The sequence below is a fragment of the Anolis carolinensis genome, chromosome 2, assembly GCF_035594765.1.
Source record: "Anolis carolinensis isolate JA03-04 chromosome 2, rAnoCar3.1.pri, whole genome shotgun sequence".
Taxonomy (NCBI): domain Eukaryota; kingdom Metazoa; phylum Chordata; class Lepidosauria; order Squamata; family Dactyloidae; genus Anolis; species Anolis carolinensis.
In genome coordinates, this window is record NC_085842.1 from 295,259,849 (window position 1) to 295,280,233 (window position 20,385).

The 20,385-nt window shown below is 38.7% G+C and overlaps 2 protein-coding genes across 13 annotated transcripts in view; both read left to right on the plus strand.

The window, feature by feature from the left end:
- The window catches only part of LOC134297153 (glycosyltransferase 1 domain-containing protein 1-like), a 49,900-nt gene extending 32,983 nt beyond the window's left edge, over positions 1-16,917 (plus strand). Inside the window, exon 1 of the mRNA XM_062974251.1 lies at positions 1-16,917. This exon is cut by the window's left edge and continues 32,983 nt beyond it. The gene's annotated coding sequence lies outside the window, so the exon portion shown is untranslated.
- Positions 1-20,385, plus strand: part of pde4d (phosphodiesterase 4D) — an 830,388-nt gene that overhangs the window by 667,468 nt on the left and 142,535 nt on the right. The gene's annotated exons all lie outside the window — the stretch shown is intronic.

Here is a 20,385-nt window from a genome sequence, read left to right on the forward strand (position 1 = left end):
ATGTGAATAGTAAAACTGGTTCTAAATCAGAACTGGGTCAGACGTTCGCACCAATCCCAAAATACTGGACTGCTCTGGAGTTTCAGGAAAACTCCAGAACATTCATTGACTTTTCCTAACACAGAATAAAAACGTTGTTGTATGTCTTTCGGGCTGTTTGGCCATGTTCCAGAAGTATTCTCTCCTGACGTTTCGCCCACATCTAAAAACGGTTTACTGGTTTTACCACATATTTGGGGCCAGAAGTCCCTGGATGTCATCTCATGCCCAAAGCAATTTTGGCCCAGTTCCAGGTATGTGGCCCAATATAATATGTAATGTGGACGGGAATGGGCAAACTTTGGCCCTCCAGGTGTTTTGGATTTCAATTCCTACCGGCTGTTAGGAATTGTGGGAGTTGAAGTCCCAAACAGTTGGAAGGCCGAAGTTTGTCCATGCCTGCCCTATATGATAGGTTAAGCCTAAAGATATTTTGCAGGAAACTATTTATTTATTTATTTATTTATTTACCGTATTTGTATCCTGCCCTTCTCACCTCAAAGGGGACTCAGAGTGGCCTTACAATAGGCAATAATTCATATTCATTTGGTTCCTCTAATTCAGTCCTCAGGTGTTTTGTGGGTCCTCAGGTGTTTTGGTCTACAACTCCCAGAAAACACAGGCAATTGCTGTTAGGATTTCTAGGAGTTGAAGGCCAAAACATCTGGGGACCCAAAGGTTGAGAACCACCACTCTAATTAGCCTCTCCCATCAGTGGAATGGAGAAGGTCTGATTCCTGTGACACCCTAATTTCAAAATTGGATGGGTGGAAGTGTGCTCTTGCAATGTTGGATTACAACTAAGTCAGGATATCTGCAACTTTGCTCTACTTCATAATGAGATATTCTGTGGACTCTCTGATTGCAATCGGTTCCCAAGAATGCCAGCTATTAATGTGGACACTGTTTCTGTTCGTGCTACTTCCCATATGTCCTTTCTTCAGCCATTGATCTGCTTAGAGCAGCTTTTAAAATAATGCTATATCTGTAATAGCCGCATGTTGGATTCGGATGCCAGGAGATCAGAGTTCATAATCCCCCCTTGGCTATGGAAGCACACTGGGCAAGTCACACTCTCTCAACCTCAGAGGAAGGCAAAGTCACTCCCCCCAAAGAAATCTTGAATCTGAAATTACTTGAAAGTACATATCAACAACAATATTTGTAATGTTAGCATGTGTGGGTTCATAACAACATACATTGGTCTGCCTGAGCATTTACTTAGAACAAAAATCTGTGTCATCAGTTTACTTTCTGGCACAATTTTCTGTATTGTTTGGCCATGTAAGCCAATTCCCAAAGCATCCTGTAGACATTTACCTGTAGATGAGTCTTATTTGGGTATGGGATATGCTACATTTTAAATAAAGGATGCAGTATTTATTTCAGAATGTAACTCTTATATGTTATGACATCCAGAAAGAAGTGAAAAGGAAATTCAGTAGCAGTTACAGATTGCATTTGTTTTTCTGACCCTTCCCATACATTATGTCAGAGCCGGGCAACTTCAGAGAGTCTGGGAGGCAGTTTCTTCTGCCATTGTACACTCTAAGGACTACACGGACTGCCAAAAATGCAAATAAAAATGGGAAAAGATGACATTGGGAGCTACAATCTCTTATTACAAATGGAAGCACAAACATTTGGAGCATTTTAAGAAAGGCAAATCACTCCTTGTTCCCTCAAAAGTCTAAAGAAGTCAGGGGTCACAAAAACAATAGGGATTTGGTTCATATTTTAATGCATAATATTTCATTTTTGTAAAACAAATCTAATGACTGATGTGTGGGGATTGATCCATTGCTTGGAAAAGTTACACTGTTGAAACAGTTCCATTAAGTGGGTCATTCTAGGAGCTATTTCTAGTTGCTTTTGTGACATGCCTTTAAATCAAGTCCAACTTATGACAACCCTTCCATAGTGTTTTCTTGACAAGATTCATTCAGAGAAGGTTTCCCAGTCCCTTCCTCCAAGGCTCACACAACTTAATCTGCCAAAGACCACCCAGCTGATGTTACATAGCTGAGTTGGCTCTAGTTTTCGTAGACCTAGTCTAAGCATTAAAACCACTACACAACCACACTCTCCTGAGAACTGTTGTTGTTACTATTGATATTGTGAGCCTTGAACCTAAGGCAAACCAATTACTTTTGAGGGGTTTTTGGGGGGTGGGGGCAGGATTTGTTCAGGGAGGGGTTGTGTGTCTTACTCAAGGTCATCCAGTAGGTTTCCATGGCTGAGTTGGGAGTCAAACCCTCGTCACCCGTAGTGCAACCCTAGTGCAACACTCAGACTACTATACCAAGAGGATTGTAGTCCACTCAAAAATAGCTGTTACAAGGTTTGCCACAGCTTGGAAGTAGAGCACTGCTGAATGTACAAAAAGTCCCTGGTCTGATCCTTTGCACCACTTGTGAAACGAATCAAATATCAGATGGTGAGGTTTCTGAGTGAGACCTTGAAGAGACATTGACAAGAAAAACTGACAGTCCTGAGCCTACCCACTTCCTAGGTTTATCTGAAAATGAAGGCAATATTAGAATTGTGGGAAATAAAGGAAAATATTACTGTTGGGGTAGAATTCCAAGAAGTGGATATGTTTGAAGAACAATAATTCAAACCTGCAATAGCCTAGATATCCTCTTTAGTTATCTCTACAATGAACCTTGATCTGTTCTGCATAGCTCATGAAGTCTCTAGACCATAGTGTGGTTTAGAAGTGGTTTTGACTGCCCTAGCTTCTCTCCCTGTGCTGAACCATATAGCTGTCAGAGATCCCCAATTTAATAGGTCTTCTATATTAAAAGGTTTCCTTTTCTAGACCAATAGCATGCCCCCATACATGCCGATCTTGTGTTACCTTTCTGCTGGCTATTATTTGTTTTCTAAAATGTTGGTGTTTACTGTTCTTGTGTGTTTGTGCAATATTTTTAAAAGGTTGTTTTAACATAATAACATATAATGGAATTCATTCAGGCAATGCAAATGGGTATCTATTTTGTACACTGTACCAGTTGGTATTTTGAAAAAAAATGGTGCTATCTAGACATTGTAGAAAGATCACCAATCTTTGTTTTTTTAATGTATTTACAATTGTTACATAACAGGTTCTAAGAGAATGGGTGCATCTACAATGTAGATTGTACTACAGTATACCCTCTTGCAAATAAAGGAAAGAAAGAAAGAAAGAAAGAAAGAAAGAAAGAAAGAAAGAAAGAAAGAAAGAAAGAAAGAAAGAAAGACATAGGGTCAATCCTATATACAGAAGCAATACTGTCTAGAGCAGGTTAGGGCCACAATAAAAATGAGAGATAGCTAGACACACCATCTGTTAACAAGCAGGAAACCTGTGCATCAGGCTGCTGAGGTGACTATGGGTGCATCTACATTAGTGGGGTTCAACCTATGTGTCCCCTGGTGTTTTGGTCAGTTTACCAGCTGTTAGGATTTTGGACAGTTGAAGGCCAAAACATCTGGGGATGCCAGGTTGAGAACCACTGATCTACATTGTTGAATGAATGCAGTGTGACATCACTTGAACTTCCATGGCTCAATGCTATTGAATTCTGTGATGTGTATTTTTATGAGGCACCAGCGCTCATTGGAAGAGAAGGCTAAAGACATCATAAAACTGCAACACCCATGATTCTATATAGCATTGAGCCATAGCAATTAAAGCGGAGTCAAACTGCATTAATTCTACTGTCCTCTCTGCCATGTATTGTTATTTTCTAGCTGTATTCCAGGGGTTCTATGCATGTTTCTCTGGACTACCAAGAATTTTTTTCTTTTCCAGGGAGAGAGTTCAGTGTCTTTTGAATTCCAAGAAATGTCCAAAGCTTCCTTTATTGCTTATTTTCAGACTCGACAAATAACATTTTTCTCACTTTTATTAAATGGTAAATGCAATTTTTATATTTATTCTTTCATTCCTGATAGGTTTTGTGACAGGATTTGGTCTTTCTGTTGTGTCTTAGCCTAAGAAATAGTTAATTTTTTTGTTTCCTATTTCCTCTTTAAAGAGCAGTTCTTAATCAAAAGAAAGTCTGGTCATATTTTAAACACAATGTTCTTTATCTTGTTCATGATCAAAAGTAATGGGAAGCCAGTACAGGAACATTAAGTTCTGGGTTTAAAAAAAAATCTCTTTTTTTTGCATGTTCAAACAGCCACAAATGTCATATTCGATCATGGTATTACAAGTTCAATATTGTTATTTTTGTTTAAGCTGCACTAATTTGTTTACCAACATGCAGCACATATGCGGTTTTTAAGTAAATGAAGTATAAATGAATAATCTGTTTCATAATGAACCAGAAGAAGTTAAATGTCTCAAAGCATACTGATAACTCTTTGTGTTTCTATAACTGCCTAAAGACTGAGCAAACCTATATTGATTCATTTTGATTGATGTAACATAAAAGCATTCTGCTACATTAGTCTTTTAACCATCATTTACTTGTTTTACTTTGTTTACAAAAACCTTGCAATATCCTGATTGTTAGCTTCGGGTTGAGCATCACCAACAGGAAAAGAGGCTGGGAAATAATGGAAGCTTAGAAACCTAGCTTGTGTATTCTCCCTCATTCATAACATTTGTCATCTTAAGTACACTCTGATATTCCTTACCTCACAAATCCCATCATTCCTCTGTGAAATATTGGAGGGCATGGTGCTCCCAAAAAATAAAACCTTTACAAGTTCTGGAAGAAACAGAAAGCCTTTGATCCTGGCAGTCTATTGGAAAAAATTCAAGTGAAAAAAGATTACTAAATGTGACATTGCTTATCTGATTTTATATACTATATAGTATAAAAATTTAAATCCCGATTCCACCTCTAATGTTTTCAATTGTGTGTTCATATTCAGGTCCAGCTGTCATTATTTGTTTTATTTGTATTTTCAATTAGAATAATAAATCAACAATAATAAAATTAGCCAATTTTTTCTGAGAGCTACTTGCTAAAGAGTAACTATCATTGCATCAAGATATCATTACTTTAAAGAGGAGTATTTTTAAAGATATCCAAGCCTATTGACAAAAGTCTACAAGTTCAGGTTCTGATATTCAACAAGATCCATAAATATAGGAGTTAGTGCTAAAAAAAAGTATCTGTTCAGCAGATATGCCTCCTATGTCATGCATGGATCCATCTTTATAGTGTCTTTACAGGACTTAAAACTTCAAATACTGAGGTGTGTCATGTGTCCTAGTAAATATGGAGTGCATCTGCACTGTAGAATTACTAGAGTTTGACACTACTTTAACTTCCATGGCTTTGTTTGAGCCTACTGGGAAGGACAAGATTCTTCCTGTTGCCTTTACTTCTGCTGAAAAGTGAGACCTGCTTCTGCACTTAGAACACAACTTGCAGCAATTGGAAGTAAGGTAAAGACAAAGGAAGATAGTGGGAGGAGAAAAGTGGGACATTATAACAGCAGCTAAAAATTGGGACAACTGAGGTTATTCAGATTGGACAATTGAAGGGAACATGGTTTCCTAAGCACTCAGTAAGCGACAATAGAGCAGACATTGTTGATATGCTGCATACTACCACTGTTTGAAAAACATGATTCTGCCAAGGTTTGGAGAGAGAAAAAAGGGCCCTTGTAGCACAGTATACTTGAGGATAAACTCACACAAATAAAATTAGAAGCATAAGCATCTATGGGTAACTTCCATAGAGCATTTCTGTTCTTCTGTCACTTTTGTTGACATTTTGTAAAATGTTGTAATCCCAAATCCACTTATTCCAAGATATGAGATATTAGAGAGGGGGTTTCTCTGGAGACACAAAATTCAAACCCTGCCCCCATTCCCTTACCCCCCCCCCCCAAAAAAAAACCCCACTAAGACAACTGGGAGCAAATGCAATAAAAAGGCAAAAAAGTTGCCTTTCTTCATAGAATCATAGTATCCTAGAGTTGAAAGAGACCTCATGGGCCATCCAGTCCAACCCCCTGCCAAGAAGCAGGAAATCGCATTCAAAGCACCCAATTTCATCCCAATTGTATATTACTCTCTAAAATCTGACTCTGACTCTGCTGCTGTCCCGGATGAGGCCACAGGTACCAACATTAGCTAAATGCAGTGATCACCTCAGGAAACAACTGTAACATGTGGTCCAGAGATAATTTTAACATGAAAAATATCCCAATGGGAACCCAATTAGATCCTGGTGTTGTAGTCTCAAAAATAATTATCGCCAATTGTGCACAGCATTCCATTGTAACAAGACCCTGCTCTTTAAAGATTGATTTTTGAGGCTTAACCATGTAAAGTTCTGCACACATGGCGGGATTGGCAATGGAAACACTGCATCTGGCTCTTAATGTGGGTCAACGGAACATGGGATTTACTCCAGAGCTTCCAAAACACTCCAGAATGATGTCACAGTTTTAGAGGAGCAAATGCCTGGATTAGGCTGGATCCACTGTCCACATCAGCAGTGGATTCCACTGCTGCTTCACTGCCAGCTCTGTCTCAGAGGCTTGTTGGTGATGTCGCATTTCTAATTAATGTCACACTAGTGTGCCAGGCCATGTGGCCAGAAATACGACGTCACCAATAAGCCTCTGGGAGGATGGCCAAAGGACTCCAGGGACACGCTTGGACTGCACTGGAATAGCTTCAAGGCCATTTAACCCAGATTTATCTAGTAGGCAGTAGGTTGTCCAGTAAGTACCAATCCATTATTTTAGGCAATGAATGGGGGGAGCAGATTCACTAAGATCTGCTTTTATATCATCTTGTTAAAGTCCAAGGAAATATGACAGCTTTGACTACTAAAGTTGTTACATTGATTAGTAATTGATAAATACCTTTTATTCCCCCCCCCCCAAAAAAAAACTGTCTGACTGCATTATTAGCAAAAACTGGTGCAAGTTTCTTAGTCTGTGGTTTCCTTATTTATGTCTGCAATCATCACACTTAATGAGTGTTTTTTTCTGAGTACATATTCTTAGGGTTGGAATATATAGGAGCAACAAAAAATAGGCGACACTGTAATGACTAACCACTTTCCTTTGTAGCCCATGTCATCAGGAGCAAGATGTATTCCTTTGGTTAGCATTTTTTTTTTTTTGCTTTTGCTTAGGTTGGTAAGCTATGGAGGAAAATGGAAATACAAATGGTACAGTCATTTATAATGTTAAGAATAGCCATTTAGCAAGGAGTTGTTAGTGTTGACAAGGACATCTGAGGATATGTAAACCAATATATGGTAATGAATTCTTTCTAGAAGCCAATATGACTAAATTCAGGCTGTTGTGACTGGATGTATTATGAGAAGATGTGACTCATTGGAAAAGACTGTATTATGGGTGTATTGATTCAATCAAGGAAGCTGTGGTTCCATGTTCACAAACCTGTGCAGAACAGTTGATGGCCAGTGGTCTAGGGGAGCTCCCCAGTGGTCTAGGGGAGCTCCCTATGAAACCCTCTCTTTCATAGGGTTGGCATAAATTGAAATTGACTTGATGACAAATAACAGCAAAAAATTGTAATGAGAAGGTTTGTCTGAGCCAAGTAGAAATTTAATCTCTAGATGAACTCTTATGTGGACATGATTATAATCAGAAGGACCAGAGGGAATAGAAGTTCAAAAGTTACACACAACGTTACTTCCTGTCAACAGTTTGTTACATAAACACAACATAGCACCAGTTTCCCAAAAAGTCCTCTTTCTTCAAATCCCCAAAACTTTTTTGCAGTCATTCAGGACTCAACCTGCTAAGTAGGCAAGCTAATCCACATGACAGTAGTTTCTTAAATGGCAACTCTTAAAATAATTAACATTTCTATATTTTCCATTTCTCTCCCATCACATCTGAAAGATATGTATACAGATCTGCCAAATGCAGGAATAGCCCATGCATCTGATGAAGTTCAGTTCCCCAAAGTATGTACCATAACAACTTGTTAGATTTTAAATAAATTAAATAAATACATAACTTTATTTATATCCCGCCCTATCTCCCCTAAGGGATTTTAAAGCAGCAATGGGAACATAACACCGAGATGGGAACTGTCTATGGTGCCCAAGGCTCTTGAGAGTTGCTGTCCAACAAATCTTATGGGATACACAGCTCTCAGTCCTGCTTGAAGGTGCTCCCCTACTTTTGGTTGATTTTCCCTAGACTGATTTATACAAATCCACTGGAAAGAAGTTAATATTTTACTGGATGGTTGTAGTTAAGCTTTCTGAAAACTGCTCTGTGCTATATTAAAGGTCTTTGACATGCATAGCAAATCAAGTTTAGTGGGTAAATATAATACGGTGCAGTAATTAACTGCTTATGCCCAAACCACTAAAAATCATGTTTCCAATTATTCTTAGATTGGGCCATTCTTGGACCCATCCGCCAGTACAAATTTACAGCAAGCGTATTCATCAAGCTAAAGCCACATGCACTTACTAATGAAAATAACATTCAAAAGAACATCTGTCAATTCAATACATTATTGTAGTTTAAAAGTCAAGCTTTAACATACGCAGCAAGAAATAAGGTTGAGGAGTGGAGAGGGAGAGAGCTCTGTATTGTCAGTAGTATATTTTGTCTGAGCAACTGCAGAACCTGACATTTTGTTTTCTGTTGCAAAGCGGAGATTGGAGAGTCAAGCCAGTCCTGAATCACCATTGTTATTAATTAGAATTGAATCTAAATTCTTTAAGTTTCCTTGGGATGCATCTATACTATAGAATAAATGTAGTTTGACATCGTTTTAACTGCCATGACGCTTAGTTTTACAAAATTTGCAGCCTTCTGTGCCAAAGAGTGCTGGTGCCTCACCAAACTACAATTCTTATAATTCTATCATGAAGCCATGACAATTCAAGTGGTGTCAAACTGCATTAAAACAGCAGTGTAAATGTACCCTTGTTCTCTAACCAGAACTTGAAACCTTAAAAGCAAACACAAGGAATAACTAGTTCAAAAAAAGTGGACTGCAGATTAGTAATGTTCTCATTTTCTAACCTTCCCTTCTTGCTAGTAGTGATAGCTGCAAACTTTATTTATATAAAAATTTACCAAAATTTGCAAATTTTATCATTATATTTAGGATGGAAAGAATGTGATATCAGATACATTTGAGTGTGGAAGAAATCAAAACTGATAGATTCATCTTTCCAGGCCTAGGTCTGTGAACATTTCAATCTTAAACGTTCTGTTCCAGCCAGAATGTTGTCTGCACAAAACTGGAAAAAAGTTGCATACATTATTGCATACTCAAATTATTTTAAACATCTGAAATATATATTACAGTAGAGTGTCACTTATCCAACATAAACGGGCCGGCAGAACGTTGGATAAATGAATATGTTGGATAATAAGGAGGGATTAAGGAAAAGCCTATTAAACATTAAATTAAGATATGATTTTACAAATTAAGCACCAAAACATCATGTTATACAACAAATTTGACAGAAAAAGTAGTTCAATACGCAGTAATGCTATGTAGTAATTACTGTATTTACAAATTTAGCACCAAAATATCACGATGTTTTGAAAACATTGACTACAAAAAAGTGTTGGATAATCCAAAACATTGGATAAGTGAGTGTTGGATAAGTGAGACTCTACTGTACTTAAAGAGAAATCAATAGATAAATTTGTGAAGAACTTATAATCATTTGCAAGTTATAAGCAGGGATATATTATACTTTGAAGTTTTGAATACTAAAATATTCTGCAATGGAAAATGGCTGGAAGATTAATATATACCATGCACAAATAAGGATGTCATTACTATTTGCTCTGGAGTTTTTGGCTTGACAGATGGGAATTCGTATACATGTATTGTATTGGGGTGGGGATTGTGATGTTCAATGCATTTATGTTGTGTTATCTTAATAAGTGGCTTTTTATAGTTTGCATGACTACCTTTGGAATGGATTAAACCATGGTAGTAGTAGTAGTAGTAGTGGCAATAATGATGATGATGATGATGATGATGATGATGACGTTAAATGATGTTCTTCTCCAGACTCTTTTATAACTGCCTTTACTAATGCTGAATTAGGATTGCCATGCCTTCTTTCTGAGAGGCTCTTCAACTTTAGCATCTCTCTGCAGAGTATGACTATGGTGGGATGAGGGCATTCTCCTTCATATAAGACTCCCCCCCCCCCCCAATGAATTTTTCCTTTGGTCTCCAAATTTCTAGCATTGCAGTAACCTCAAATTTTAGTTGAGCATATCAAAATAAAATTTTGGCCTCCAAAGAAAAGGAGCAGGCAAAGTTACCAAGGGAATGCAAATAGTCTAGGTGCACCTTCTACAGTGCTAGAAATATGAGAACTGAAGGAAATTTTCTGTATGGGGGAGAATTCTCATTAAGCAGGTATGCTTTCATATTGCTTCCTGCATACCATACCTGTGGGGTAGATGAATACAACAACATTCTCAGTATACTAAGGATGTCTGTGCCTTCAAGTTACCTGTTGACATAAGGCAACCCAATGGGTTTTTATAGTAAGGTAAAGGTAAAGGTTTCCCCTGATGTTAAGTCCAGTTGGGGGTTGGTGCTCATCTCCATTTCTAAGCCGAAGAGCCGGCATTGTCTGTAGACACCTCCAAGGTCATGTGGCTGGCATGACTGCATGGAATGCCGTTATCTTCCCGCCAGAGCGGTACCTATTGATCTACTCACATTTTCATGTTTTCAAACTGCTAGGTTGGTGCTCACTCCACTCCCCGGATTTGAACCTGGGACCTTTCGGTTTGCAAGTTCAGCAGCTCAGCGCTTTAACACACTGAACCACCGGAGGCCCCATTGTGTTTTTATAGTGTGATTTTATTTATTTATTTATTTATTTACAGCATTTATATTCCGCCCTTCTCACCCCGAAGGGGACTCAGGGCAGATCACATTACACATATAGGCAAACATTCAATGCCTTTTAACATAGAACAAAGACAAGACAAACATAGGCTCCGAGCGGGCCTCGAACTCATGACCTCCTGGTTAGAGTGATTCATTGCAGCTGGTTACAGCTGAATTGCTCTCCAGCCTGTGCCACAGCCCGTGCAAAGAATACTTTAAAATGATTTTGCCAGTTATCTATTAGTTATCTATTAGTTATCTATTACAGTTAGCTGGTGCAAATGGAAAATGCTGTATGTTTGTTTTGTAGAATTTCTTTTCCAAAAATCAGAAATTGTATAATTTGGCATGAAAAGAACATGACGTTTAAAATACTTAAATGTGGAAAAAAGTGAAATTGATTCATTATTCCATCCTTATACGTGAAGTACAAACTGTCCTCTTAGTTTAAGACAGGGGAAAAACTTAACGTAAACTGTGGATTAATGTGAAAGTTCTGAAGGTGTCGTGAACATGACTCATTTTTCAATTAGAAGAATTTGGTTATGACTTCAAGCTACACAGATTCACACAAACAAACAATAATTCATCAAAGGAAAGTCCAGAAGCATATTGATCATTCCCTGAGTCCTTTGATCATACCTCTTCTTACTGAAAGTGAAAGGGAAAAAAACAAATTTTTAGCTAGATCACAACAAGATAATGAAGTTCCAACAGCCAGCTGAGTGAGTAACTCTCTAAGCAAGCAAAACATGCAAGTGTTGCTACACAATCAACTTTTTTATTGTCATTAAAATTATATATTCAAAAAAGTATTAATGACTTGTGTTGACATTTTACCCAACTCTGAAACAAATCAAGGACCTCCTGACAAGATACGTACCTTTAGATATGGAATTTCCATTTCAAAACTTTATCTAATGTTGTTGGAGGATAAGTTTGTGAAATTTTTTATCTAATGTTATTTTAAAACCAGGGCTGGCCCTACTATTAGCCATCTGCCTCGAATCAACTCATGTGAAATGTGGTGCTGGAGAAGAGTTTTACACATATTGTAGACTGCCAAAAAGACAAATAAATGGGTCCTAGAGCAAATAAAGCCAGAATACTTCAGGGTTCTCCTGACAGTTCAAAAACATGCAAATGTGAGTAGATCAATAGGTACCGCTCCGGCGGGAAGGTAATGGCGCTCCATGCAGTCATGCCGGCCACATGACCTTGGAGGTGTCTACGGACAACGCCGGCTCTTCAGCTTAGAAATGGAGATGAGCACCAACCCCCAGAGTCGGTCACGACTGGACTTAACGTCAGGGGAAACCTTTACCTTCTACCTTACTTCAGGGTTACTTCATGGAGATTGTTGTGCTTTGACCTCATCATGAAAAGGCATGACTCACTAAAAAAGAGAATTACTGGCCAACACACATTGTGGTTGCCCCAAATTAATTAATTTATTTATTTCCAACATTTATATCCCGCCCTTCTCACCCGAAGGGACTCAGGGTGGCGTACACAATTGCCAACAATTCGATACCTACACATAATTAAAATAGCAATGAAAATCCAATTAAAACAATTAAAATGATATAAAAATATAAAACATATGATTAAAAATCCATTCATCCAAAATCCTCGTGCTGTAGCCGTAAATCAGTCCGGGTCGTCTTTATCATTTAATCTTCGAAAGCCTGGGCACATAGCCATGATTTCAGGGCTTTTCTAAAACTCAAAAGGGTTGGGGCTTGTCGTACATCTCTGGGGAGGGTGTTCCACAACCGAGGAGCCACGATCAAAAAGTCCCTGTCCCTCGTCCCCACCAGCCGTGCTTGCGAGGCAGGCAGAGTCAAATGTTAGACCCATGGATATATTTGACCTGCTGATTCAAAAACAAAAGGCACCATTTTCCACCATCAGCTTAGTTTTTGGGATTTATAACATTTGCCTTCTACCAGTTGCCATCTGCTCACTCATAGAAAACCATGATAACCATATCTAGGACCCAATGCAATTTTCTGAGTCAGCGCCTCAGGAATAGGCCTAAAAAGTAAGACACCAGGGAAAGGTGTGTTTTTTAATTGGGCTATGTAATACTTGGTAAGATAGCAGTCAGTAGAAAAAGAGGAAAAACTGTATTACAGATGAATAGATTCAACCAATGAAGCCATCACCCTGAGTCTGCAAGACCTGAGTAGGCCTGTTAACAACAGAATGACTTGGTGTCACCATAAGTTGAAGTTGACATGATGGCAGCTAGAATCAAATTTTTCCCCAAAGTCAGGTTTATTATTATATCTAAACTGGACCAATATTGTTAATGACTGAAATAGGTTCTGTCCTCCTAGTGGAGAAGTCGGATTGAAAGCTCATGGGATGTGAATAGTCTAAAATGTATACTACTGTCATTTGAAAATAATGAAGAACCTTTTAAAAGCTATATAGCTAGAGCTATAGTTTTTTTATCTGAAGTTGCTTTGAAATTGTAAAGTTTTATAATACTAATATACAAAAATTGCATCAAAATCACTTCAAATGGAGTTCAGGATATTTGCACTGGTTTGTGACCACTTTGTAAAGCTAGTATCTGAATCAGAAGTGAACAGTGACCTTTAAAAATATTTATAAACCTGAACAAGGACTGAACCACCCACCCCCCCAACCCTAGTGATTTGACTACATGACAGAACAACTTCAAAGCCTTTCTATTAATGCTATCTGCTCTCATCTTATATATTATAAGTAAAAGAGCTCAAGATATTCATCATTGGCCGCCTGTCAAGATGGACCCATCACCTTTCTGTTATTAATTTTGAGGCTGTGGTTTGTTTGAAAATGGTAATCTTAACTGGGTTTTACTTTTCAGAACAGGACTGTACCGAAGACTTCACTGTAGTCTTCTGGCGACACAGAAATAATATTTCAGAAAGAGCTGTCAGATTCTGGAAATTGGTAAAGAATGTAGAGAATCAGCTGGTGATTTTCAGTTGTTAGTAGATTGTTCTTCCTTATTAAAAACTTTTTCCATCTTGACCATACTCTGATGTTGCTTGGCCTCACATCTCCTGAATTTCACTTGTGAAGTGTTCAAGGATACAGAATACCATTTTACTAATATAGGAGGGGTGTGAGTTTTTGGAGAGTGTTGGATTGTTTTATTTTATTTTTGTTGTTTTTTGGGGAATTTGGCAATTGTAATCTAAGAAAAATAACTTTTGTTTGCCTGGACTCTAAAAAAAGCCTCGGAGTGTGGTGGAGGCTCCTTCTTTGGAGGCTTTTAAGCAGAGACTGGATGGCCATCTGTCAGGGGTGCTTTGAATGCAATTTTCCTGCTTATTGGCAGGGGGTTGGACTGGATGGACCATGAGGTCTCTTCCAACTCTATGATTCTATGATTCTATGAAAGAGGAAATGAATGTCAGACCAAATAAGTATGCTTTTTCATCCTTCTTTCTGAAGGTATATTCTCATGCAATTATGCTACTCTTGTTGATTTAGAGTACTACCTTATTAAGAAAGACAAGATACAAAAATAAATACTGATTATAAAAAAACTAGTACAAATATACATCCTCTGATACATATCGCTTGTCTTGAAACTCTTAGCGGGATATAATAGGGAGAGAAATTATCACTACAGATGTCGAAAAGATCTATGTTAGGGTTATATTGTGGGACAATCACCTCATTCTTCAATGTATCACAGTCCCCTTGAAATAACTGACAGAGCATTTTCTGGTTCATGTTCTCCTTTTCTTCCTGGGTGGTCGACAGTTCAGTCTGAGCCAGTTCTCAGTACTTGATTATCTTATAACCCTTTACTTGGTTTTACTGAAATTGTCCTTCTTCTATGAGTTTTTCCTCAGATGGCCCATCTGTTTTAATGTGCAAGATGCAATTCACAAAAGGACGGACCCCCCCTCCTTCTCTTCCCTTCACATGGAAGCCTGGGAAAGTTGAGTACACCCCAGGGCCAGGGCATGCATCTGGGTCATGTAAATGGTGCAAGCTTTATATAAGCAAATGCACCCTGTGAAAGAATGAGTAAATATTCTTTCCTTGTCTTCTTCTTTTTTTTTTTTTTGCTTTTCTTTCTTCTTTTTTTCATTCCAAGAACATTTGAAAGCAGACAGAAATTAACTCATGAACAACAATTCCATCTAACCAACTGGAAAAAAAATCCATGCACTCCACAGAAACATAATATTAATACAATCTCTTGGGATTTATAGTCTGGTGGCTTATTTAGAGCTGGAGGACTATAGTAGTATAGGGAATTGTATGTATCTCACCAAACTACATATCACAAGATCCTGTAGCAGGAATCCAGTCAAGCTTGGCACATGGGTTATTATGAATTTTGTGCAGTAAAAAATCAGAAGAAATAATAATAATAATAATAATAATAATAATAATAATAATAATAATAATAATAAGAAGAAGAAGAAGAAGAAGAAGAAGTTTACAACCAAACAACTAAATCAGTTACTAAAAAGATTACTGTGAAAATGCTGATACAATAATAAGTGTTAAAAAGAGCAAATGTTATCCTCATGTTTAGAATGGGCAGAAAGGGATCTCATCAACTACTGACCAGTCAGTTTGACATTGATACCAGGAAAAGTTCTAAAATTGACCATTAAACAGGTAGCTTGTGTGTGCACTTACAAAGGAATGCTATGATTGCTGAGAGCTAGTATGACTTTCTCAAAAATAAGGCATACCAAACTAATCTTATTTCTTTTTTGAATTATACGTTTGGTGCTGTGGATATAGTATAGTTTGATTTTATTTAGGTCTTTGACAAGGTCCCCCATTATATTCTTGCAAACAAGCAGATTAAGCATGGTTGAGCAGTGTTACAATTAAGCTAATCTGTAAATGGTTGACAGGTAGATCGCAGATAGTACTTGTCAATGGTTGCTCTTCACCTAGAAGAAAAATTATTATTGGGCCTTGAGGTTTTGTCCTGAAACCTGTGTTGTTTGACATCTTTATAAATGACTTAGATGACTGAATAGTGGTGGTGCCAAATTGAGTTGGGGGTGAGTGGCTTATATCTCAGAGGAGAGAAACAGAAAATGAAACAAACAAATATAAAATCTGTGGCACGTGGCTTGAAAGCAGTAAATGTGAAAAGGATCTGGAGATTTTACTAGGCCACAAACTGAATCAACAGTGTGATGTAGAATCAAAAACATCTATACTATTCTAGGTTGCATCAATGAGTGTCCAGAATAAGAAAAGTAATAGTGCCACCTATTCTGCTTTGGTCAGGCTGCATGGTCAGAGTGCTGGAATGTGTGCAGAGAAGGATCAAGGTGATTAAAGGTCTGGAGACCAAGCTTAATGAGAAATAACTTAGGGAGGTAGGAGTGTTTGACATAGGAAAGAGAATACTAAGAGAGCTGTCTATGTTTGGCTTCGAAATGGCTTTAGTCATTTCCAAGATCCTATTAAGGAAAGGGGAAATTATGTAAGACCCTACTAAGTGAATGTAAAAATGGCATGAAATAGAATAGGGAATCAATTACGCTGAAATTTTGGTGGTTGTGATCATTGTTACCAGATTACTTCAGGGGAGGCCCAGCACCCCCTAGTCTGGTTTCTGTGTTCTATAGAATAGAGCCATGGCATTTAATATGGTATTGTTTCTACAGGCATTCCCCAAGTTACAAACAAGATATGTTCTATAGGTTTGTTCTTAAATTGCATTTCGTTTTAAAGTCGAAACAGGTACATTTTTAATCATAACTCTAGATCAGTGATTCCCAAAGAGGGCACTATTGCCCCCTGGTGTGCACTGCAGCGATCCAGGGGGGTGGTGATGGCACCTATTAGGACACGAGGTTGGGGCCAGGGGAGGGGAGGGGCCTCTTCCCAAGTGCCAGAGACAGGGCTGAGCACCTGAGCCACCCGTTAGGACACAGGGGGCGGAGCTAGAGGAGTGGGTGTGGCTTCTTCCCAAGAGCCCGAGACAGGGCTGAGAATATATACCTCTCCGGAGGTGCTGGTTGGGACACACAGGGCGGAGCTAGGGAAGGGGGCAGGGCCTCCTTCCAAGAGCCCAAGACAGGGCTGAGCCTCTATACCTCTCCTGAGAGGCCTTTTAGGACTAAAGGGCAGGGCTGGGGTGGGGGTGGGGCCTCTTCCCAAGAACACAAGACAAGGCTGAGCCTCTGTATACCTCCCCTGAGGCGCTTGTTAGAACACGGGGGCGGGGTAGAGAGGTTCAGCCCCATCAGGCACTTGGGAAGAGGCCCTGCCCCCTCCTCTAGCCCCGCCCCCTGTGTCCTGGCAGGCACCGCAAGACAGGGATAGCAGCTCAGCCCTGCCTCAGAGCTCATAACTCTGCCCATCCCAGTCCTGGCCGCCCATTTGTGGCCCCACCCACCTCCCCCTCCCCCTCCCAGCCCTGCATCTTGAACTAGGGGAGAGGCTCAGCCCTGCCCTCTTGAGCAGGAGCCATGCCCAGCCATGCCCACCCCTTTCCAGGGAGCACTGAGTAATATTTTTTCTGGAAAGGGGGCAGTAGACCAAATAAGTTTGGGAACCACTGCTCTAGATAGAGATGGATAGATTTGTAGATGGGTAGATGGGTAGACGGATAGTTATATAAGTTTTGGATAGCATAAAGAAGGCTGTCTGTACCCCTGTTTAGAAGATTTCACCTCACTTTCTGTCCCTGTGAGAATTGGATTTTGAAAAATTTGGCTTGTTGTGGAAACAAGGATTGGTGATAAAGCTTCAGTTGAGAGATCTTTTCCCCTTGATAACTCTTTCAGGAGTGAATTTCCCTTCCGATGGGTAGATTTCTCTCACTTGCTGTTGTCTCACCCTCGTTCTTAACTATGAGTCATTTGTAAGTAGGATGTTTGTAACTCAGTAACTGCCTTCAAGTCTCCTGTTGACTTTTAGTCCCATAAATTTCATAAGATTTTTGTGGGCAAGGAATACTCAGGGTTGGTTTTGCCAGTTCTCTGAAATAAAACCTACAGCATCTAGTAGTCATTGGTGTTTTCTCATTCAAGTACTAAATAAAGCTGACTCTGCTTAGCTTCCAAGATGAGACAAAGTCTTCACTGATATTACTGTGTAGTGTAGATTTACTCTACAATTAAAAGGTTAACCAAGCTAACCAAGCCTTGCATACATTTGACATTCAAAATGCCAACCATGAACATTTTCAAAATGTAAATGAAGTTCTAAAAAGCAAACTTTAAAAGCTTTGTACATCACATAGTTTTGACATACAGCATATATGGGCTGTCTGTGGCTAGGGCATCTTATTTGTTGTGATTTAGTGGTGATGAGTTGTCTAAGAGAGAGATGGAATTGTGTAATTTATGACCTATGTAGAACATTGTCTTTGCTCAGTCTATCATATGCTTGCGCAAAGTAATGTTAAAGAGAGTACAAGTGAGGAATGAGTAAGGCAAGAATATTTCCTCTTGTGACAAAGTACTGCAGGAGAAAAGTCAGAAAACAACCATATGGCAAGTGTTGTAAGTTCCTAGTGATTTGAAGTTAAGTTTATCTTGTACCATTCTGAGCCATGATTCAAAACATCTTGACATCTTATGCTGATATAATACAGAGAACAAATGGGACATACGTAGTTCAGAAACTTGCTCCATATCGGTGAGTTCATATGAAATAGACTTTTGCTGCTCAACTGCTGCCACTGCATGTTTTTGTGAGAAGTGTATATAAAGCTGGTTTAATTATTGTTTGAGATAGAACTCTGAGCTACAAAACCAGAATCCACCTAGCACTGTTTCATCATATAAATTGTTGAGTTCAATATACTACAAATATGACTCAATTCAATAACTTTAAAGGATTAAAAGAAACATCTTCACACACCACCCAATTTGTAACTGAATTATGATATAAACAGTGATCATATCCAGCTAATCATTTTGCCCCTTCCTGCCCTACTCTCTTAAAAATGCTTAATAAAAAAAGGAAAACAATAACTTTGTATAAATTAGCCTTCATATTCATGCTACCCTTTTCGTTTACTTGAATACAACTCTCATATAGTACAGTGGTTCTCAACCTGTGGGTCCCCAGGTGTTTTGGCCTAAAACTCCCAGAAATTCTAGCCAGTTTACCAGCTGTTAGGATTTCTGGGAGTTGTAGACCAAAACATCTGGGGACCCACAAGTTGAGAACCACTGATATAGTGGCTTTGGGGGATTTTCATGTCAATGCAATCCAGGTTTTGGTTCAGACTTTAATGGAACTATCCAGGGTGCTGAATGCTATCCTTATAATAGGCTCAGTGTCTCTGATATAACTCTTATTTGGATTAAAACTGGGACTGGATTCACTGCTACTTTGACATGGAACCTTGCTGCAATCCAGAACAAGAGGAAAAAATGTGGTTGAAAACAGTTGTACTTAGTCACTAGACTAATCTGATCTTTGAAATCATATCTACTCTCAATTCTCTGCTATCTGTTCTATTCCATGTAAATAACAGAAACTTTGATCATTGGTTGAGTTTTTCCTTGCTTATTGATGAGGCCAGCACTGTAAACTAGAGGCGGAAAGAAGAAGTAGATAAGATTGATATAGTACTGGTAAATCTATGGGTTATCTGAAGTACAGTAAGATGTCCGTATCCATGGGGGATATATTACTGAACAGACCCCAGTTACCTGAAACTATGGATATGGTCAAATACCATTAAATTACCTGACCTGATCCAATCATATCATAGAGTTGCCCTGGAGGGTCTAGAAATTCGTACAGAGTTATCAACCTCTGGGAAACTGCTAAATCCTCCATAGTGACTTCTGGAGAAAGCACATTAAAAGAATCACTTGGAGAACCTAGCAAATTCCTAGAGACCATTTTTCCCTGAGTGTGGGAAGGGAAAGCACAAATAAGGATTCCTCAGTTATGGAGGTCTTCCTGTATTACTAAGGATTTCTGAATCTCCCCAACTTCATGCCCGATGGTTTAACAATGGCAGCAACTTTTATTCTCCCAGTCAGGCTGGTGAAATGAAGAAGGCTTTTTGCAAAAAGGGGTGTGTGGAAATAGGAATATAGTTTTGTTTTTTTAATTAAAAGGATAATTGGCTCAACTATCACGATAAGTCAATGTCCTGTTCCCTTATTCTCACTGTTTATCTGCCACTGATTTTAAGTCATCTTTTGTACTTGGCCCCAACATGTAGAAAACTGGATAGAAAAACCAAAACAGATTCTGCAAGTTTGACATCAGTTCAATACCAATGTAAACTGCAAAATATGATTAATATGAACTGACAACCCTCTGTTTTCAATGTCTATCCTCCTGGAAGCTTGACATTTTCACTTTTATGGCCAGGTCCTATGAATCAACATTTTTCAAACAAAATATGTATGTGTAGTATATCTGGGTTCTAGGCTTGATCGATCCACGAAAAATTTGATTCAAAACTCGTTGCAAAAGTAGAGGGGGGCAGCGTTTCGTTTTTGAAGGTATTTCCGAATTTTGCCCCCAAAAAATTTCGAAATTAACGAAAATTC